The sequence below is a fragment of the Mustelus asterias genome, chromosome 2, assembly GCF_964213995.1.
Source record: "Mustelus asterias chromosome 2, sMusAst1.hap1.1, whole genome shotgun sequence".
Classification (NCBI taxonomy): Eukaryota; Metazoa; Chordata; class Chondrichthyes; order Carcharhiniformes; family Triakidae; genus Mustelus; species Mustelus asterias.
Genome location: NC_135802.1, coordinates 137,642,942 through 137,663,935, shown reverse-complemented (window position 1 = coordinate 137,663,935; position 20,994 = coordinate 137,642,942).

The following is a 20,994-nucleotide window of genomic DNA, read 5'->3' as shown; positions in this document are numbered from 1 at the left end:
ATTTCGTCCCACTCCTCCCGTCCTTTCCTAGTGGATCTGCAAGGTTGTTCTCTCCATGTTATTATCGAATTCCTGATTAAATCTGCCTCTGCCAGACTCTCAGGTGGAACATTCCAGGTTCAAACCACTCCCCCCGTGAAATTATATCCTCATGTCGCATTGGCTTTTTTGCCATTCACCATGTGTTTTGATTCTTGACCTTCCTACCAATGGAGACAGTGCCTCCCCATTGACTCTGTCGAGATTCCTCGTGCTTCTGAACACCTCGATCACATCTCCTCTCAATTCCTTCCCTAGCTCCTCTAAGGAGAACAAGCCCATCTTGAAAATCTATCTCTGGAACCATTTTAGTACGTTTTGTTGCACCTTCTCTTGGGCTGATTTTTGTGTCTGCAGATTGCGTGGCTATCACTTTCACCCATCAGTCAAATCAGGCGACATGAGGTCGGGCCTGGAAACCAACACTGTGATTCTTGTCTGCAATAAAAGGGAAGCGAGCGGGGTGCACAACCAGAAGCCTGACGTCATTCCAAAAATAAGCAGTTAACAGCTCATTGAGATCATTAAAATGACTGAAATTTTACAGGTGTGATCTTACCGGCCATTCACGCCACGCTCCCGCTGCAGCGAAGTCGGAGAATTTGGTGTCCAGCCAAATCTCTGTTCACTGCAACGGGATGGGAAAATCCTCCCGGCACGAACGGCTGTAACATTCATCCTACGTGCTTTGTGCAATTTGTCAGGAAGCACACCGGCCAAACAGAGGAGCAGAATCTCGGCAGCTTTGCTTCGGTAGCCTAAAGCACGTGCTATATAGGGCTAGAGAGGAACTCTGTCCGAGAAGCTAAGGATACCAGCTGAGTCTGGTATCAGAGATAAGGGGCTATCGAGTTATTGATACACAGCTAAGGAGCTTCTATAAGTAAAAGGTCACTGCCAGTATAGACATTGACCACTCTGGTGGAGGCTCCTCAAGTGAGAAAGAGAACTGGAGTAGCAGGGAGGTGAGGGCAGCTGTCCAGGGATAGTACCGCATGACGCACTGGTGATGTTTAAGGGGCAAAGACTATAAAGGTCACCTTCACCCAGGCCACCTAAGAAGAAAAGCTTATTACAGCGGTGCAGAGGGAGGACAATTCGGAGGAGTCGTGTAGCGAGTCACTCTGGGTGGAGCTTAGAAACAGGAAAGGGGCAGTCACTATGTTGGGGGTGTACTACAGGCCCCCCAACAGCCCAAGGGAAGTGGAAGAATGGATATGTCAGGAGATACTGGATAGGTGCAGGAAATATAGGGTTGTTGTAGTGGGAGACTTCAATTTCCCTGGTATAGACTGGAAATCGCTGAGGGCAGGGACTCTGGATGGTGAGGCATTTGTAAAATGTGTACAGGAGGGTTCGTTGGAACAATATGTGGACAGCCCAACTAGAGAGGGGGCTATACTGGACCTGGTGCTGGGGAATGAGCCCGGTCAGGTCTTCAAAGTTTTGGTTGGGGAACATGTGGCAAATAGTGACCACAATTCTGTTAGCTTTAGGATAGTGATGGAAAAGGATGAGTGGTGTCCCAAGGGTAAGGTGTTGGATTGGGGGAAGGCTAACTTTATTGGGATCAGGCAGAAATTGGCAGCTCTTGATTGGGAGAGGCTGTTTGAGGGTAAATCCACATCTGGTATGTGGCAGTCTTTTAAGGAACGGTTGTTAGGGCTACAGGACAAGCATGTGCCTGTAAAAAAGAAGGATAGGAAGGGTAGGATTAGAGAACCGTGGATAACCAGGGAAATTGAGGGACTGGTCAAAAGGAAAAGAGAGGCGTATGTTAGGTCCAAGCAGCTAAAAACGGAGGGAGCTCTGGAGGAGTATAATGAAAGTAGGAAAATACTCAAACGGGGAATTAGAAGAGCAAAAAGGGGTCACGAAATGTTCTTGGCAGACAGGATTAAGGAGAATCCCAAGGCATTTTATTCATACGTTAGGAACAAAAGGGTTGTTAGGGAAAAAATTGGACCTCTCAGGGACAAAAGTGGGGACTTATGCTTGGAGCCCAAAGAGGTAGGGGAGATCCTAAATGAATACTTTGCGTCGGTATTCACAAAGGAGAGGGATGTGTTGACTGGGAGTGTCTCGGAGGGGAGTGTTGAACCGTTGGAGAAAATCTCCATTACAAAGGAGGAAGTGTTAGGTTTGTTAGAGAATATAAAGACTGACAAATCCCCAGGGCCTGATGGAATCTATCCAAGGCTGCTCAGGGAGACGAGAGGTGAAATCGTTGGGCCTCTGACGCAAATCTTTGTCTCGTCACTGGACACAGGTGAGGTCCCAGAGGATTGGAGGATAGCCAATGTGGTCCCGTTATTTAAGAAGGGTAGGAAGGATAACCCGGGTAATTATAGGCCGGTGAGCTTGACGTCCGTGGTGGGGAAGTTGTTGGAGAAGATTCTTAAAGATAGGATGTATGCGCATTTAGAAAGGAATAAACTCATTAACGATAGTCAACATGGTTTTGTGAGAGGGAGGTCATGCCTCACTAACCTGGTGGTGTTTTTTGAAGAAGTGACCAAAATGGTTGACGAAGGAAGGGCCGTGGATGTTGTCTATATGGACTTTAGTAAAGCGTTTGACAAAGTCCCTCATGGTAGGCTAGTGAAAAAGGTTGGATCCCATGGGATAAAGGGGGAGGTGGCTAGATGGGTGGAGAACTGGCTTGGTCATAGAAGACAGAGGGTGGTAGTGGAAGGGTCTTTTTCCGGCTGGAGGCCTGTGACTAGTGGTGTACCGCAGGGCTCTGTATTGGGACCTCTGCTGTTTGTGATTTATATAAATGATCTGGAAGAAGGAGTAACTGGGGTGATCAGTAAGTTTGCGGACGACACAAAACTGGCAGGACTTGCAGATAGTGAGGAACATTGTCAGAGGCTACAGAAGGATATAGATAGGCTGGAAATTTGGGCAAGGAAATGGCAGATGGAGTTCAATCCTGATAAATGCGAAGTGATGCATTTTGGTGGGAATAATGTAGGGAGGAGCTACACGATAAATGGAAGAACCATAAAGGGTGTAGAGACGCAGAGGGACCTGGGTGTGCAAGTCCACAGATCTTTGAAGGTGACGTCACAGGTGGAGAAGGTGGTGAAGAAGGCATATGGCATGATTGCCTTTATAGGACGGGGCATAGAGTATAAAAGTTGGGGTCTGATGTTGCAGATGTATAGAACGTTGGTTCGGCCGCATTTGGAATACTGCGTCCAGTTCTGGTCGCCACACTACCAGAAGGACGTGGAGGCTTTGGAGAGAGTACAGAGGAGGTTTACCAGGATGTTGCCTGGTATGGAGGGGCTTGGTTATGAGGAGAGATTGGGGAAACTGGGGTTGTTCTCCTTGGAAAGACGGAGGATGAGGGGAGACTTAATAGAGGTGTATAAAATTATGAAAGGCATAGATAGGGTGAACGGTGGGAAGCTTTTCCCCGGGTCGGTGGTGACGTTCACGAGGGGTCATAGGTTCAAGGTGAAGGGGGGGAGGTTTAACACAGATATCAGAAGGACATATTTCACACAGAGGGTCGTGGGGGCCTGGAATGTGTTGCCGGGCAAGGTGGTGGAGGCGGACACACTGGGAACGTTTAAGACTTATCTAGACAGCTATATGAACGGAGTGGGAATGGAGGGATACAAAAGAGTGGTCTAGTTTGGACCAGGGAGCGGCGCGGGCTAATTGTTCCTGGTTTCTCGTTTCAAGGCTTCATTCTATGATCATCTTGCTGGTGCCAGTACAGAGTGAGACTGCGGATAGTTGGGAACCTGCCTCGGGGGCAGGGAATTCATATGGTGTTCGTGGAAGTGGAAATGACTAGGGTTGGGAAGCATTTTCCGATCGGGGCCATTGTGATCTCCTGGACTCGTTTCGATCGCCTCAGGGGGTCGGAGAGGAATTTCCCAGATTTTTTTTCCCCATATTGGCCCTGGGGTTTTTCACTCTGGGTTTTCGCCTCTCCCTGGAGATCACATGGTCTGGAATGGGGGGGTGGGGGTAAGTTAATAGGTTGTAATGAACAAAGCATCGTAGCTGTGAGGGACAGCTCGGTGGATAGGATATTGGTATGTAGATAGGCTGGAAAATTGGGCGGGGATCCTGGATTCAGGATTCAATCCTGGACCGGGGAGCGGCGCGGGCTTGGAGGGCCGAAGGGCCTGTTCCTGTGCTGTATTGTTCTTTGTTCTTGTTCTTTGTTCTTATCCTGAGGTGAGGTGGTACAGGCTGCATTCGGACTACCTGCAGCTGTCAAAATGCCAGTGCCTTCACTGGCTGTGTCTCCCCCAGGAGACAGTGGTGTCTCCATGCTAGATGCTGGAAGAGGAGATAAGTTCCACTTGTACTGCTGGCTGCCCAAAGCCCTTGGCTCTCTAGCTGAGAGTAGCCTTGAACTTTTATTCCAGCTTCATTCTAGGGAGCAACTTGAAACCTGTATCGCACTCCAACCAAGTCCTTCAGATGACTCCATGGCTACTGACCTCCTCTGCTGCCTCTAGCCAGTCTTGCTTGGGCTGGCAGTGAGGCCTCCTCTTCTCATCTTGAGAATCTCCTGTCCTTCAGTCATAGCCTGGAGGAGGACATGCAGGGAGTCAACATCAAACTAATTCCCCTCCCCCCCACCCCCCATTGTTCCAGGCAATTGATGCTATGGGAGCCAGGATTGGTGATTACCCTGAGGGAGCAGTTGTTATCTACACCTTTCTAATCGGGGGAGTAGCAGGGATTGGAGCTGCCACAGGAAATACCAGAGTGAGATATGTCCAATGTACTGCACAAGATATTCAGGCTGCCCATGCCCTCTTTCCCTTCAGCACTGTCTTTCCTCTGAGGTGCTGAGCTGTCATCAGCTTTGGGTATAAACAACACTTAAACTGCAGTCGACTTGGGTACAGACAACACTTAAACCCAGAGTACTCAATTTCCAAGCTTTAATAACTTGTGTACAAGTGAGAACACGATGCAAGCGCAATGCATTGCAAGATGTTCTGTTGATACATAAAACAATTTAGCAGTTATAGTTAATTACAGCAAATGAGAAACGAGCAACTTTCTAATCCATCATTTGCATACATATCCACCAATCATTGCATAGCGTTTTGCCCTTTCTCATCCAATAGAAAACTGCCTCATTAGCATAATATGTCCCCACATCTTGCCCTTTGGTTTTTTCTTATGGAATTGTCTCATTTTTCATCCTCTGGTGGAGGTTGGGATAAAATGTTTACGGAACTTACACAAGGTGAAGATGAGTCGCTTATCCTGAATACACAAGCACTGGCTTCACTGAAGGCCTGGTATGCTGATAAGCATTTTCCATTACTTGACAAAGTTTTTTTCTGACAGTTATGGAACTTTAGTTTTCACAATTGTTGTAACCTAACTTCCACAGAGCAGCCGTCGGCAGGATCTGACGTCGTCGGCCCTTCAAATCTACCAGTGGAACCTTCTTCCACTTCATGGCCCAAACCCACTGCCACAGGATGCCCAGCCCTCAGCCATCGATTTGCCAGCAGCCTTGCCAGTTGGCCTACAATCGGCCAGCAGACCCATCGGTCAGCCACTAACTAGCCAGCCAATTTAGGATAATTATAGATCCCCCAATATCACTACTCTATTCTTTTTATTTGTTCATGGGATGTGGACATCGTTAGCGGGCCAGCATTTATTGCCCATCCCTGAGGGCAAGTAAGAGTCAGCCACATTGCTGTCAGATCTGGAGTCACATGTAGGCCAGACTAGGTAGAAATGACAGATTTCTTTACCTCAAGGACATTAATGAACCAGATGGGTTTTTAACAACAATCAACATTGGTTTAATGGTCATTGTTAGACTTTTAAAATTCCAGATTTATATTGAATGCAAATTTAATCATCTGCTGTGATGGGATTTGAACCCAGGTTCCCAGAACATTACCCTGGATTACCAGCCCAGTGACAATACCACTATGCCATTGCTTCCCCCAATTACCTCCCTGCAATTTCCCTGCAAATTTGCTCCTTTGTATAGTACTTTTACCACAATAAAACATCCCAAAAGCTACACAGGAACATGAAACAAAACATAGGGCGGCACGGTGGTACAGTGGTTAGCACTGCTGCTTCACAGCTCCAGGGTCCCGGGTTCGATTCCCGGCTTGGGTCACTGTCTGTGTGGAGTTTGCACATTCTCCTCGTGTCTGCGTGGGTTTCCTCCGGGTGCTCCGGTTTCCTCCCACAGTCCAAAGATGTGCGGGTTAGGTTGATTGGCCATGTTAAATTGCCCCTTAGTGTCCTGCGATGCGTAGGTTAGAGGGATTAGCGGGTAAAATGGGTAGGGCCTGGGTGGGATTGTGGTCGGTGCAGACTCGATGGGCCGAATGGCCTCCTTCTGCACTGTAGGGTTTCTATGATTCTATGATAGTGCGAACCACAAAAGGAGATGCTAAGTTAGATGACCAAAAGCTTGCTCAGAGAGTTAGGTTTTAAGGAGCGTTTTAAAGGAGGAAAGTGGGGTAAAGGGACAAAGTCACCCTAGTTCCAATGACCATAGGCTGTGCTCCCCTATGAGGTGGAGAGCTGATTTAACCTGAGGATCACCATACCACAGGCAAGTGGCAGGTGTTGAGAAGGTAGGGCCTTCGTCAATAATGTCAGCCAATGCAGGAATTGAACCCACACTGTTGGCTCTCCATCACTAACCAGCTGCCCAGCCAACTGAGCTAAACTGACCCCCCATGACAATGAAGCAGAGAGTTGTAGGGAGGGAATTCCAGAACTTGGCACCCAAACAACTGAAGGCAGAGCTTTTAATAATGGAGTGATTTAAATCAGGGATGTTCAGGTCCAGAATTCGTGGAGCGCAGGTCTACCGAATCCTGGTTCAGAGCACTCCTTCTGCTGACTTCCTTAATCACATATTAGTGCATCTTCTTTGTCACAAAAGGAGGTTTCCTGCAGTTGCCAAGGAACAGAACCTTATTCTGATCCCTTGTTGCATGGGGAAGGCCAAAGCCACATTGGACCACAGTTTTCCACAGGCCTTCCTGTTATCATCTCTATGTTTTGCACTTTCAATGCTCCCAACTCCTCCAATTTCCATCTTTACACTGGCCCTTTAAATAGACAGGAAATCACGTCACACAGGTGAGCCATTTTTTAAATTAATTTACAGGATGTGGGCCTATCTGGCAATGCCAGCATATTGCCCATCCCTAATTGCCCTTGAGAAGATGCTGATGAACCACCTTCAGTCCATGAGATGTAGGTACACCCACAGTGCTGTCAGGGAGGGAGTTCCAGGATTTTGACTCAGTGACAGTGAAGGAATGGTGGTATATTCCCAAGTTAAGAAGGGGAGTGACTTGGAGGGGAACCTCCAGGTGGTGGTGTTCCCAAGTGTCTGCTGCCCTTGTCCTTTGGGATGGAAGTGTTAATGGTTGTGGAAGGTGCTGTCGAAAGGAATCTTGGTGAATGAGGGCGGCATGGTGGCGCAGTGGTTAGCATTGCTGCCTCACAGCAACAAAGCTATGACATCTTCTCCGGAGCCTTCAACATGTCATCGATGAAGACGAACACCTCGCCAAGGCGATCCCCACACCCCCACTTCTTGCCTTCAAACAACTGCACAACCTCAAACAGACCATTGTCCGCAGCAAACTATCCAACCTTCAGGAGAACAGTGACCACGACACCACACAACTCTGCCACAGCAACCTCTGCAGGACATGAGGGATCATCGACACGGATGCCATCATCTCACGTGAGAACACCTCCACCAGGTACACGGTACATACTCTTGCGACTCGGCCAACATTGTCTACCTGATACGCTGCAGGAAAGGATGTCCCGAGGCATGGTACATTGGGGAGACCATGCAGACGCTACGACAACGAATGAATGAACACCGCTCGACAATCACCAGGCAGGAGTGTTCCCTTCCAGTCAGGGAACACTTCAGCAGTCACGGGCATTCAGCCTCTGATCTTCGGGTAAGCGTTCTCCAAGGCGGCCTTCACGACACACGACAGCGCAGAGTCGCTGAGCAGAGACTGATAGCCAGGTTCACACACATGAGGACGGCCTCAACCGGGATCTTGGGTTCATGTCACACTATCTGTAACACCCACAACTTGCCTGGGCTTGCAAAATCTCACTAACTGTCCTGGCTGGAGACAATACACATCTCTTTAACCTGTGCTTAGCCCTCTCTCCACTCACATTGTCTGTACCTTTAAGACTTGATTACCTGTAAAGACTCGCATTCCAATCATTATCTTATAAATTGAGTTTGTGTCTGTATATGACCTGTTTATGAACATAAGTTCTCACTCACCTGATGAAGGAGCCTGAGACTCCGAAAGCTAGTGCCAAATAAACCTGTTGGACTTTAACCTGGTGTTGTGAGACTTCTTACTCTGCCTCACAGCGCCAGAAACCTGGGTTCAATTCCTGGCTTGTGGAGTCTGCATCTTCTCTCTGTGTCCGTGTGGGTTTCCTCTGGGTTCTTTGGTTTCCTCCCACACTCCAAAATACGTGCTGTTCGGTGGATTGGCTATGTTAAATTCTCCTTCTGTGTACCCAAACAGGCTAAAGTCCAACTAACGTTGGACTTTAACCTGGTGTTGTTAAACTTCTTACTGTGTTTACCCCAGTCCAACGCCGGCATCTCCACATCATGACCCAAACAGGCGCCAGAGTGTGGCGATGAAGGGATTTTCACAGCAACTTCATTGCAGTGTTAATGTAAGCCTACTTGTGTTACTAATAAGTAAACTTTATCCTGCAGTCTACCTTGTAGATCGTACACGTGGCTGCCACTGCTCGTTGGTGGCGGAGGGAGTGAATGTTTGTAGATGTGGTGCCAATCAAGTGGCTGCTTTGTCCTGGATAGTGTCGAGTTTCTTGAATGTTGTTGAAGCTGTACCCATCCAGGCAAATGGGGAGTATTCCATCACACTCCTGACTTGTGCCTTGTGGACTTTGGGGAGTCAGGAGGTGAGTTACTCGCCACAGGGCTCCTAGTCTCTGACCTGCTCTAGATGACACAGTGTTTATATGGCTAGTCCAGTTTAGTTTCTGGTCAATGGTAACCCTCAAGATGCTGATAGTGGAGGATTCAGCGACGGTAATGCCATTGAATGTCAAGATGTGATGGTCAGATTCTCTTTTGTTGGAGATGGTCATTGCCTGGCACTTGTGTGGTACAAATGTTACTTGCTGGTCAGAGATATGAAATGTGGAAGTAAAATGATAAAGAGGCATCCATGTTAAAATTGGATGGGTGGCCCACAATATTTCATGCCTACCATTGGCTTCCTATCTCTACTTTAATATCAACGTCAATATTTCAATAAGTATCAATTAAGTAGGATAGTTTTAATTTGATAATAGAAGCTGATACATGGTCTTGTGGATCTGACTGGGTTTTTGATGGAATAGTTCTCAGTGGCTTGCGAAACACACTTGGAAATCGAGGTCTAGAATTGCAGACTGACACTTGGAACTTGATGTTCTTTGCATTTTATGAGTTCTCTGCCTGAAGGCAATTATTTCTTGAATACTGATCAAGTGCTGTCATATTTTAACCGCAGTTAGAGCAAGGAGACGGATCTGACTCTACCTCAGCTGAGATGGGGATAAAACTGCATGCTGCTGGTGTTAATCCGATCTACATACTACCCATCTAGCCAACTGAATGGACTGCAAAAAAAATAAACTTGGTACTACCTATTTGTAAATGTTCTTCTAGGTTTGATTTCTTTTGGCATAAATACAGCCCTAATTAAAAGTTGAAACACTTAATTTAAAGTGCTTGCTATAAATTAGTACAATTAATGATTAGCAAAGCTGCAATATTCCAGTTACAACAAATGTACATAACTACCTGACACTGATGTAACAAATAGCAATGTGCTTATTGGAAAAGCTGTTAGGCTATGAGAATAATGAATTAGTAAATGTTTTAATAAAATTGTAAGTGGAGAAAACTGTAATCAGTTTGTGTGTACATGCTAATTCTGTGTATTATTAATTTGTTGTAAACACAGGATTTTAAAAAAAAGTCTTACTATCAAATTTGAATCTATCATCTCCCAGCCTTCCTCTGGGTTATCCTCACCATTTCAAAAGCAAAATCATAAAGGAAGAATGGTTTACAGTACATCAGCTTCAAGTTACTGCGTGATAGGTCTTCATCTTTAACAGTTCTACAAATTTTAATCAAAATCAGAAAATGCTGGAAAATCTCAGCGGGGCTGGCAGCATAGATCATAGAATCACTTCAGTGCAGAGGGAGGCCATTTGGCACCAACTCTCCAACAAGGTATTTTACCCAGGCACTCTCCCCCACCCATCGCTTTAACCCTACATATTTGCCATGGCTAATCCACCCAACCATCTTTGGATGCTAAGGGACAATGCAGGGAACGGGATCAAAGGTTATGGGGAGAAAGCAGGATTAGGCTATTGAGTTGGATGATCAGCCATGATTGTGATGAATGGCGGAGCAGGCTCGAAGGGCCAAATGGCCTCCTCCTGCTCCTATCTTTTATATTTCTATGTAGCTTGGCCAATCCATCCAACCTGCACATCTTTGGATGGTGGGAGGAAACCGGAGCACCCGGAGGAAACCCACGCAGACACGGGGAGGACGTGCAAATTCCACACAGTCACCCGAGACCGGAATTGAACCCGGGTCCCTGGTGCTGTGAGGCAGCAGTGTTAATCACTGTGTCACTGTGGAGAGAGAACAGAGCTAATGTCTCAGAGCTCTGACAAAAAGTCATCCAGACTCGAAACATTAGCTCTATTCTTTCTCCGCAGACGCTGTCAGAACTACTGAGATTTTCCAGCATTTTCTGTTCTTGTTTCAGATTCCAGCATCCGCAGTAATTTGTTTTTATCTATAAACTTTAATGGTCATTCAACTGTTCATAGAATCCCTACAGTGCAAAAGGAGGCCATTCAGCCCATCGAGCCAGCACCGACAATAATCCCACACAAGCCTTATCCCCGTAACCCCACGTATTTACCCTGCTAATCCCCCTGACACTAAGGGACAATTTAACATGGCCAATCAACCTAACATTCACATCTTTGAAGTGTGGGAGGAAACCAGAGCAGAATCCACAATACATTGGAGATTTTACAATAAGATTATTGGAGCTTCCATTTTGTTTCTCCTGCTGATTTGGATAAACATTGTGAAGGAAGAAAAGCATTGAGTCAGGCAACACACAATCTAATGCCATCTTGTCTATTTGCTCCTTTCATGGCTGTTATATATGTTGGGACATAGCCCCTTTAAGGGAAATGACCTGGGGTGTGGGGTGAGAGCTGTTGGGTTTCATCCTGAGTGGGCAGTCAACATTTGGAGTGCGGAGCGAGTAGACTGAATAGAGAGCTGTGTTCCCTGATGCTTGACTGTGGAATAGTTATTGAGGAGAAGCTTCAGGACAACAGTATTTTACAATGACCATTAAAATATTCAACCTCATTCCCAGAGCAACATAATCTGCCTCATCTTCCACGACTGATGGACATCTCTGTAACTTTAGAGAAAATCCTGCAAAAACCAGGCTGATAAGGCCAGAAAGTCCCCACAGAAAACTGGGCGCAAATGCTACAATCTAAGGGCGCTATTTTACCATTTGGAGTCTAAGGGCCGGATCCGGGCGTAATACAGATCCGAGCTCGGAATCCTCTTTGCAGCGTGCCCATACGCTTTTTCCCGGCTCCAGTCTGATCCGCGCTGTGGGCGGGGCTTAGCGCTGCCGGAACGGTCGGAGCTCTGAACCGCGCATGCGCAGTTCGAAAAAAAATCTGAAGCAGCGCGCCCGTGTCAAATCTCTCGCGGACCGCAGAAAGTGGAGAAAGCGGCTCGGGAGCGAAAACGGCAGCGAGGGTGTATCTCGAGGGGTGGGGGGGGGGGGGGGGCGCAGATGGATCTCTGGTGGGGGGAAGGGGGCAGGGGTGGCGATCGGTCTGGGTAGCGGGGAGTGGTGGATAAGGGGGACAGTGATGTGTGTGTGTGTCCCTTATTCACCCCCCCACTACCCAGACCGATCGACACCCCTGCCCCCTCCCCCCACCAGAGATCCATCTGCCCCCCCACCAGAGATCCATCTGCCCCCCCACCAGAGATCCATCTGCCCCCCCCCACCAGAGATCCATCTGCCCCCCCACCAGAGGTCCATCTGCCCCCCCCCCCACCAGAGATCCATCTGCCCCCCCTCCCCGAGATACATCTTACTTGCCTCCCTCCTCCCCCCCGCCAATACAACGATCTGGCCCTCCCCCCGGCCCCGCCAGAGATACATCTGACCAGCCTCCTCCTCCGCCTCCCCCCCCAACCAGACAACGATCTGACCTCACTCCCCTCCTCCCCCCTCCAACCAGAGAATGATCTGACCCGCCTCCACCCCCCATCCCCACCGCTGATCTGAGCCAGGGAGCCGTTGGAAACACTGAACGCACTCTTTAGAGGCTGGAGCACCCGATTCAGACTTTTATTTAGCAGGTCGTTAAAAGCGCGGATCCGGATCGGGCCGCGCGGTGGTAAAGTGGGATTTGGCGGTAGAGTTGGGTGCGCGGTTCATTAAGTCGATTTAAATGCATGCAAATGCATTTAAATTGTTGGTCCGCCCGATTCGGGCGCAGGCTGGACCTGCGCCCAAATTGGGTGTCGGTAAAGGCACGATCTGCTCGGATTCGGGTGCAGATCGCGTTAAAGGCCCGACGCCCAACTTTACTGCGATTTCGCGCCCGTTTTCGGGCGCGAATGTTTGGTAAAATAGGGCCCTACATCTCGAGTTATACAACAGAGGAGGTGCACAGGCAACCATGCCAACGGTTATTAATGCTTATAGATGGCGTATCCAACGTAATGGATCTTCTTCCAGAAAGATATTGAGAGTTGGTAGATGAGCAAGAGTTTGCAAATCACTATTCTGACTGGCGCGGTGAATGGTGATGTGTAATCTGTTCCTGGTTGCCAGCCTTCATTCTCTCCACACCCACACACATCCCTCTGTCCTCTCATTCGCAGCCAGTGAAGATATTGTGAAAAGAGTTTATTCATCGGTTCATAACTAACCACTCACCTGCCGTGACTCCAGCTATTGGACTCATCACAGTCAACATCAGAAGTGCTGCCATGAAGCCAGTCATGTTCCCCAGCTCTTCTCCAGAATAATGCCAGGGAATCTTATATAATCACCCCGAGGGGGCAGATGGGACACCACAGTCCAACACAAATTCCAGAATGTAATTGGCTCCTTGCAATGGAGTGTCAGCGAATATTTTATTTGAATGGGACTTAACCCAGAACCTAATGGCTCGGGGATGATTGCTACCACCAAGACATGGCTGCAACCTTAATTCTCATGGGCGATTGAGAGTATGACTTAAGGAGCACTTATAAATGTTTTCAAAGTTATGATGAGGATAGTTTAGCAAATACTAAAAGTACAATATACAACATAACAACTTGCTTTTATGTAGTGTCTTTAACAGTGAACTACCCACAAGCCATCATAGAATCATAGCACCATTTCACAGCAGCAGCATCAGACAAGATTTGACAAAAGCCATAGAAAGGGCGGCACGGTAGCACAGTGGTTAGCACTGCTGCTTCACAGCTCCAAGGACCTGGGTTCGATTCCCGGCTTGGGTCACTGTCTGTGTGGAGTTTGCACATTCTCCTCGTGTCTGCGTGGGTTTCCTCCGGGTGCTCCGGTTTCCTCCCAAAGTCCAAAGATGTGCGGGTTAGGTTGATTGGCCATGCTAAATTGCCCCTTAGTGTCCTGAGATGCGTAGATTAGAGGGATTAGCGGGTAAAATATGTAGGGATATGGGGGTAGGGCCTGGGTGGGATTGTGGTCGGTGCAGACTTGATGGGCCGAATGGCCTCTTTCTGTACTGTAGGGTTTCTATGATTTCTAAATATTAGGACAGATATATCCTGTTATAGACCACAAACCCCGGTGAAAGACATAGGGCGGGATTTTACTGCCACGCTTGATCTGAGACTGGAAAGTCCTGCCCGAAGTCAACAGACATTTCCATTGTCCACCCCTCACCCATTCCGATTCTGTGGCGGGCGGAGCGGTAGAATTCTGGCGATAGAGTTTAAGGAGCAAATTCAAGAAAGAGATAGATGTAGAGAGGGGCAGAAATTTAGAGAGTGACTTTCAGACTAAGGTTTCAGCAACAAGGCATGACCTCCATTGCTGGGTCAAAAGATGTGGGAATGATGTGAAGTGAAAATGAACAAGAAGTCAGGATTGGATAATGACAAATTGGTGAATTTACTTCCAAGAATTTCTTTGAATAGAAGAAATAAAACATCTGATATTGGATAGGCAAAGTTCTTTCTTGCAGTGGCAAAGTGGATTTACTTGACTTGTAGCACAGTTCTGAAGTCCTGCCTCACCCAGTTGTTAATGGTGACGAACAACTATACAACTCACTGGAGGATGAGTCGCCGCAAATATCTTCAATGATGGCGGTGCCCAGCACATCAGTGCAAAAGATAAGGCTGAAGTATTTTCAAACATTTTCAACCAAAAGTGCCGAGTGGATGATCCACCTCGGCCTCCTCCGGAGATCCCCAGCATCACAGATGTCAGATTTCAGCCAATTCAGTCTTCCCTCCACTTGATATCAATAAATAGCTGAAGGCATTGGATACTGCAAAGGTTATGGGCCCTGACAATATTCCGGCAATAATACTGAAGACTTGTGCTCCAGAATTTGTCGCACCCACAGCCAAGCTGTTCCAGTACAACTGCAATACTGGCATCTACCCGACAATGTGGAAAATTGCCCAGGTATGTCCTGTACACAAAAAGCCAGACGAATCCAACGTGACCAATTACCGCTCATTAGTTTACCCTTAATCATCAGTAAAGTGATGGAAAGTGTCATCGATATTGCTATCATGTGGCACTTGCTTACCTAACCTGCTCACTGACACTCAATTTGGGTTACGCCAGGGTCACTCAGCTCCTGACCTCATTACCGCCTTGGTTCAGACATGGGCAAAAGAGCTGAATTCCAGTGGTGAGGTAAGAGTGACAGCCCTTAACATCAAGGCAGCATTCGACCAAGTGTGGCATCAAAGAGCCCCAGCAAAACTGGAGTCAATGGGAATCACAGGGAAATTCTTCAGCTTGTCGGAGTCATACCTGGCACAAAGGAAGATGGTTCTGGTGGTTGGAGGTCAATCATCTCAGTTCCAGGACATCACTGCAGGAGTTCCTCAGGGTAGCATCCTAGGCCCAACCATCTTCAGCTGCTTCATCAATGACCTTCCCTCTGTCATAAGGTCAGAAGTGGGGATGTTTGCTGATGATTGTACAATGTTCAGAACAATTCTTGACTCCTTAGCTATTGAGGCAGTCCACGTCCAAATGCAGCAATATCCAGGTTTGAACTGACAAGTGGCGAGTAACATTCGCACCACACAAGTGGCAGGCAATGACCAGCTCCAACAAGAGAGAATCTAACCATCACCCGTTGACATTCAATGACATTACCATTGTGGAATTCCCATACTATCAACATCCTGGGGGCTACCATTGGCCAGGGACTCAATGGACTAGCCATATGAATACTGTGCCTAAAGGAGCAGTTCAGAAGCTGGGAATCTTGCAGCAAGTAACTCACCTCCCGACTCCCCAAAGCCTGACCACCATCTAAAAGGCACAAGTCAGGAGTGTAATGGAATACTCCCCCTGCCTGGATGGGTGCAGCTCCAACAACACTTAATAAGCTTGACACCATCCAGGACAAAGCAGCCTACTTGATTGGCACCACATCCACAAATTTCACTCCCTTGACCACCCATGAACAGTAGCAGCCGTGTGTACCATCTGCAAGATGCACTGCAGGAACTCACCAAGGTTCCTTCGACAGCATCTATCAAACTCACAACCATTACCATTTAGAAGGACAAGAGCAGCAGATACTTGGGAACACCACCACCTGGAAGTCACTCACCATCCTGTCTTGGAAACATACTGACGTTGTTCCTTCACTGTCACTGGGTCAAGATCCTGGAATTCTCTCCAGAACAGCACTGTGGGTTACCTACACTACTTCTGGAACCACTACTGCAGTGGTTCCTGAAGGCAGCTCATCACTACCTTCTCAAGGGCAATTAGGGATAGCTGCTGGCCTAGCCAGTGATGCCCACATCCTGTAAAAGAATAAAAGAAAACTCGACATTAGTGGTGTTTTCAGTCATTGTGCGATTCAGAGTGTTATAGCCCACCTATAAGAATTTAAATGGAGAACTCTCCCTCGCTTTATGCCTGAACTCAAAATAGCTGAGGAACTGATACAACTCTGACGAAGGGTCATCCAGACTCGAAATTTTGGCTCTATTCTCTCCTGTCAGGCCTGCTGAGTTGTTGCAGCACTTTCTATTTTTGTAACTGATAAAACTCCCATTTTTAATTTATTGGATGCCAAAGACATTTATCAACTGCTACGTTTGCCATGCTAAACAAATAATGATTCATACTCTGAAAACAGCAGAGGGGGTTAGCGTTATATACAGAAGGTAAATATATTTATGTCAGTGGAGAGCTGCACAAATCACATTTTCAGGCAGATTGCACAATCTCACACTTTCGCCTTAAGGAGTTGCTCCCTGGTCAGGTGTCCACAAATCACAACTGAGTGTTGGCCATTGGCCAAACTCCTAAGCTAAGCTTTTCTTTTGGCTCCAGCACTTGCAAATCGGACTCCCATGAGAAATTTGAAGAAGTTTTGGCCGCCAGTGCAGAAATGCAGGCAGGTCTGTGCAATGCTTATATTTACTCCAGACTCCATTGTTCTACTTGTTACTTGGTGGGTCTTCCATCTTCCAACCCCCATAAACATCAGCTCATCCAAAACACTGCTGCCTGCATTGTACGCCCCTGTACCTGCTGACCGATACTGGTTTCTGCTCGAGAGACATCAGTCCTCTCTCTCTCTCGCTCCTCCTGTGAGGTGCAGCTTAAAACTTACTCTTTCAACAAGATTTTGGTCATTGTCCTATTCTCTCTTTATGTGGCTCAGTGTCAGATTGTATCTATTAATGTCCCTGTGAAGTTCCTTGGCATGTATTTAAAATCATCACATAAATTCAAGTTGATGGGCCTATTGGGGCTTTGGGGGGTGATTTTGAGTCCGCATTCTCTGTCTGCGGGATCGGCGGTGCGCGCTCAAAATCCGGAGAGCGCGATTCGTGCCGTCGAGTTTCCGAATTCCGATCTACTCGGCTCCTCGCTGGCGGAGTGATGTGAAACATGTCATGGGATTGCAGAAAGCTCATTTTAATACATTAGCATCTCATTAGCAAGCATTGTCTCTGGGACATCCCCCCCCCACTCACCAGATATTCAGCGGGCGCCGCCATGACGACAAACCGCCGCCATTTGCAGCAGGTGAACTTGGTGCCTTCACCTCTGAAGGGGATTTTGGAGGTGAGCTTTCAGGCAACCAGCGCCCTTCGCGATGTGCACTGCTCAGAGCGCACTGGAGAGGACTTAGGGAACACAGATAAGTTCAACTCGGGGCCAGGGATGAGGGTCCCAGGGTTGCCATTTTAGAGAGAGCAGTCAGGTGGGTCACTTCCCTTCACATATAGTAAAAGCAAATTACTGCGGATGCTGGAATCTGAAACCAAAAGAGAAAACGCTGGAAAATCTCAGCAAGTCTGGCAGCATCTGTAAGGAGAGAAAAGGGCTGATGTTTCGAGTCCAAATGACACTTTGTCAAAGCTCAAAGGCATACAAAGGGCCCATCTCCACTTTCTATGCCTTTTAGCTTTGACAAAGTGTCATCTGGAATTGAAACATCAGCTCTTTTCTCTCCTTACAGATGCCGCCAGACCTGCTGAGATTTTCCAGCGTTTTCTTTTTTGGTTTCACTTCCCTTCATGTCGGGGCACCCTTTGCTTTAAAGGGGTTGTGAAGGCTGGTATCCGGACACTGCTTCCCACGTCCTCCTTCCTGAGTTCCTGTCCATATCACAGCTGAGGGAGTGCCCTTCCTTAGTGGGGGCTGGCAAGAAGGTGGGACGGACATAGCACTGCCAATCACACACTCCACAGGATGAGGTGCCGGGTGAGCGTGGTGGTTCCCCCAAGCTGGGTGGCATGAACAGACAGGGCGGAGGATCTGTGGGTGGAGTGAAATTTATTGCCAAACATACAAAACAAAATGGTGACCTATCTACACTAGCGCCTATATTCACCCGTGCCCACTAAGGTTTATTAATCTTCCTGACCCTGCCACTACACCTGGTGTATCTCCAGGATCCACAGCTGAGGTTGAGGCGGCCTGTTGACTTCCATACCCTTTAGCCTGAGATTACCTTGGCGGGCGTCCTCTGGAGGAGGCGGGATCTTGAGGGTCCAGGCCTGTTTTGGGTATCATGGATGTTTGACTACTTCCCTCCTCGGTGTGTGTCGCTTGCAGGAAGTGGGGTGTCACATGGGCTGGAGACACCCAGGGTCCCCTGACCTGGGAGGGCGTGGGGGGTGGGGGTGGGGCCCGGTTTGTACTTCTGCTGATCCTTTTCCCTTCAGGTTCCTCGGGAGCCCCATGCTTTGCCTTAGGATGGAGGGGTAGCTGGAGTGAGATCCAGAAGCCCTGCCGTCCTTTGGCTCTGACACTCGTGGATTCTCACCAGTACCTGCACCATGGTGTGGACATCTTCTGCCATGGGAGTGCATGTCATGCTCCAAGCTCTCCAACCTCGCAGTGTTGGCCTCAGTGCACTGCAGTGATGGGCACCATCTCCTCAGATACAAGGCGATGGGACTTCCCCAATCAGCTTTGCAGCTACTGTCATCCCTTTCTAATACTTGTGACTCTCCCTTTGCAGCTCCAGTAGCTGTGGAACGACTGGATTAGCAGAAGCACCTCCAGCCCATCTGCACCCCCGCCCCTGTGATCAACACACCTCCAGCCGCTGACATCGGGGAGGGAAGCAGTCAAACATCCGTGCTGCCCGAAAGCAGGCCTGGACCCTCAAGGTCCCGATCCCCCAGAGGACACCCCCCATCAAGGGGCACATCATCAGCCTGGGTCTTAGCAGAATCCTGGGCCCCCGGCATCCCTCCGAGTGCCGGTTCCCTGGGACTTTCCTGCCTCCGCCTGCTGTGGATCTTCAGCTGTGAGGTATTCACCAGTGAGTGACCTAGAATGCTGTTTACTTCGTGAACCCACCGAGATGTGAGTATCTGCGCTGGTGCCAGGTGCGGGTGTCAGATGTGACGCCTCTTCAATGGTCTGGTTGGAGAAGTCCCCCATTGAGCTGCTGGAGTCCAGTGGGTCCAGGGGGTGCGAGATTAGTCCGACACACCGAGGAGGGAAGTTCTGCTGGTCAGCCTGCAAGAGAAGGGAGATGGCATCAGTGCATTACAGAGGATACGGAGGGAACATTACTCACTTGAAATGTGTTTAGGATTCTTTCTTTTTTCTGCTTCACCAGCAGTCAGGCATACTCTTCCCCCTCCCCCGTCAGCTTGAGTGCTCTCAGCATGGGCATAACACCAGCTGGCTGTGCCCGCTCACACTTGTTGTGGTTGAGTTTGTCCTGCAATGAGTCAGAGAGGGGGAGTGTAGGCAGGAGGGTTGACATTTCAGATGGTGATGAGGTGTGGCAGGCGTGGGGCTTGGGTGGGAGCTGGAGTGTGAGGAGCATGGCAGCTACTGGGGGAAACATGGTGATTGTGGGGGGACCTGGTGCCTGGCGTTGGCAAAGGCCAAGGGGGCTGAGTGAGAGAAAGGGTTGGGGGTGTGAGGGGTGTGCACAGGGGTCCTGTGGCAGACTGGGGTGGTTGATTTACCCTGGCTGAGTGAAGATTGTTCACCTTCTTCCAACACTGCTGCCCCATCCTCTTCTGGAGTGTGCTTGCACTGACCAGGGCTGCCTCTGTATCCCAGGCAGGGGCGGTGACCCTGCTGGAAGGCCATCTCCTGGAGCAGGGGTAGAGTTTGTCCCGCCTCTGCTCCAGTCCATGCAGCACCCTGGTGAAGGCCACCTCTGAAAAGGGCAGTGCCGCCTTCTTGCCTGCCATCCCCTGCTGGGAAGTGTTGGGGAGCCACTTTATATGGAGCTCTCCAGTGCTTGCAGCAGTTAAGTTGTTGCGGAGTGGGTGAATCAGAGGGAACCCGCTGCTGGAGCAGCGTGAAACACATGGGCATAAAAATTATTGCTAATGAGGCATAAGATTCGGCCCGAAAGCACGCCGGCACCATAGGTGGGAAATACTCTGTTTTTTCACACCAGAACCAACACTGTACCATTTTTTGGTCAGATTTTACCCCATCTCTCAAGTGCTGCCTTGTGAGCTGTAAACTTGGGGGAGGGGGGGGGGGGGGAGAGAGAGAGAGAAGCATTACTTGGATCACCCCCAGGTCGATATTTCTTAGTAATCAATCACCGAGGGTGACCCAGCCGCTGTGACTTGCCAATGTCCCAGGTCCCTCATGTGCTCCTAAACATTAATGACAAAGCAACTTGAAGTAACAAGGTAGCAGAACGAGTTTGACACATTTGCTTAATCCATTCAGGCATTAACCTGCTTATCTTAAATGGGTAAAACCTCTGCTGAAGTAACAGACAGAGGAATGTCATCGGGACATTTACTATGGGAACATGGAGGGCACACGGGATCAGGACTGCTGCTGTTGTGAAAGATAAGCCCCAGCACAAGCCGGTGGGCTAAATGGCCTCTTCCCATTTTGTAATTTCTATTTAATGCCCGTCCTGCTTTTGACAATGAGGTTTAAAGTTATTGGAAACATTTGTTATTTTAAATTGAAGTGGTCCGGCATTGTAGATGAGGAAAATTTGATTTTAATTCACAATTCTGAATGTATTTAACTGAAATATTCATCACTGTATTGAATTATTTGTGTATGTGTGATTAATTACTTCAGTTATGATGAAAGATTGGAGAAGTTGGGACTGTTTTCCTCAGAG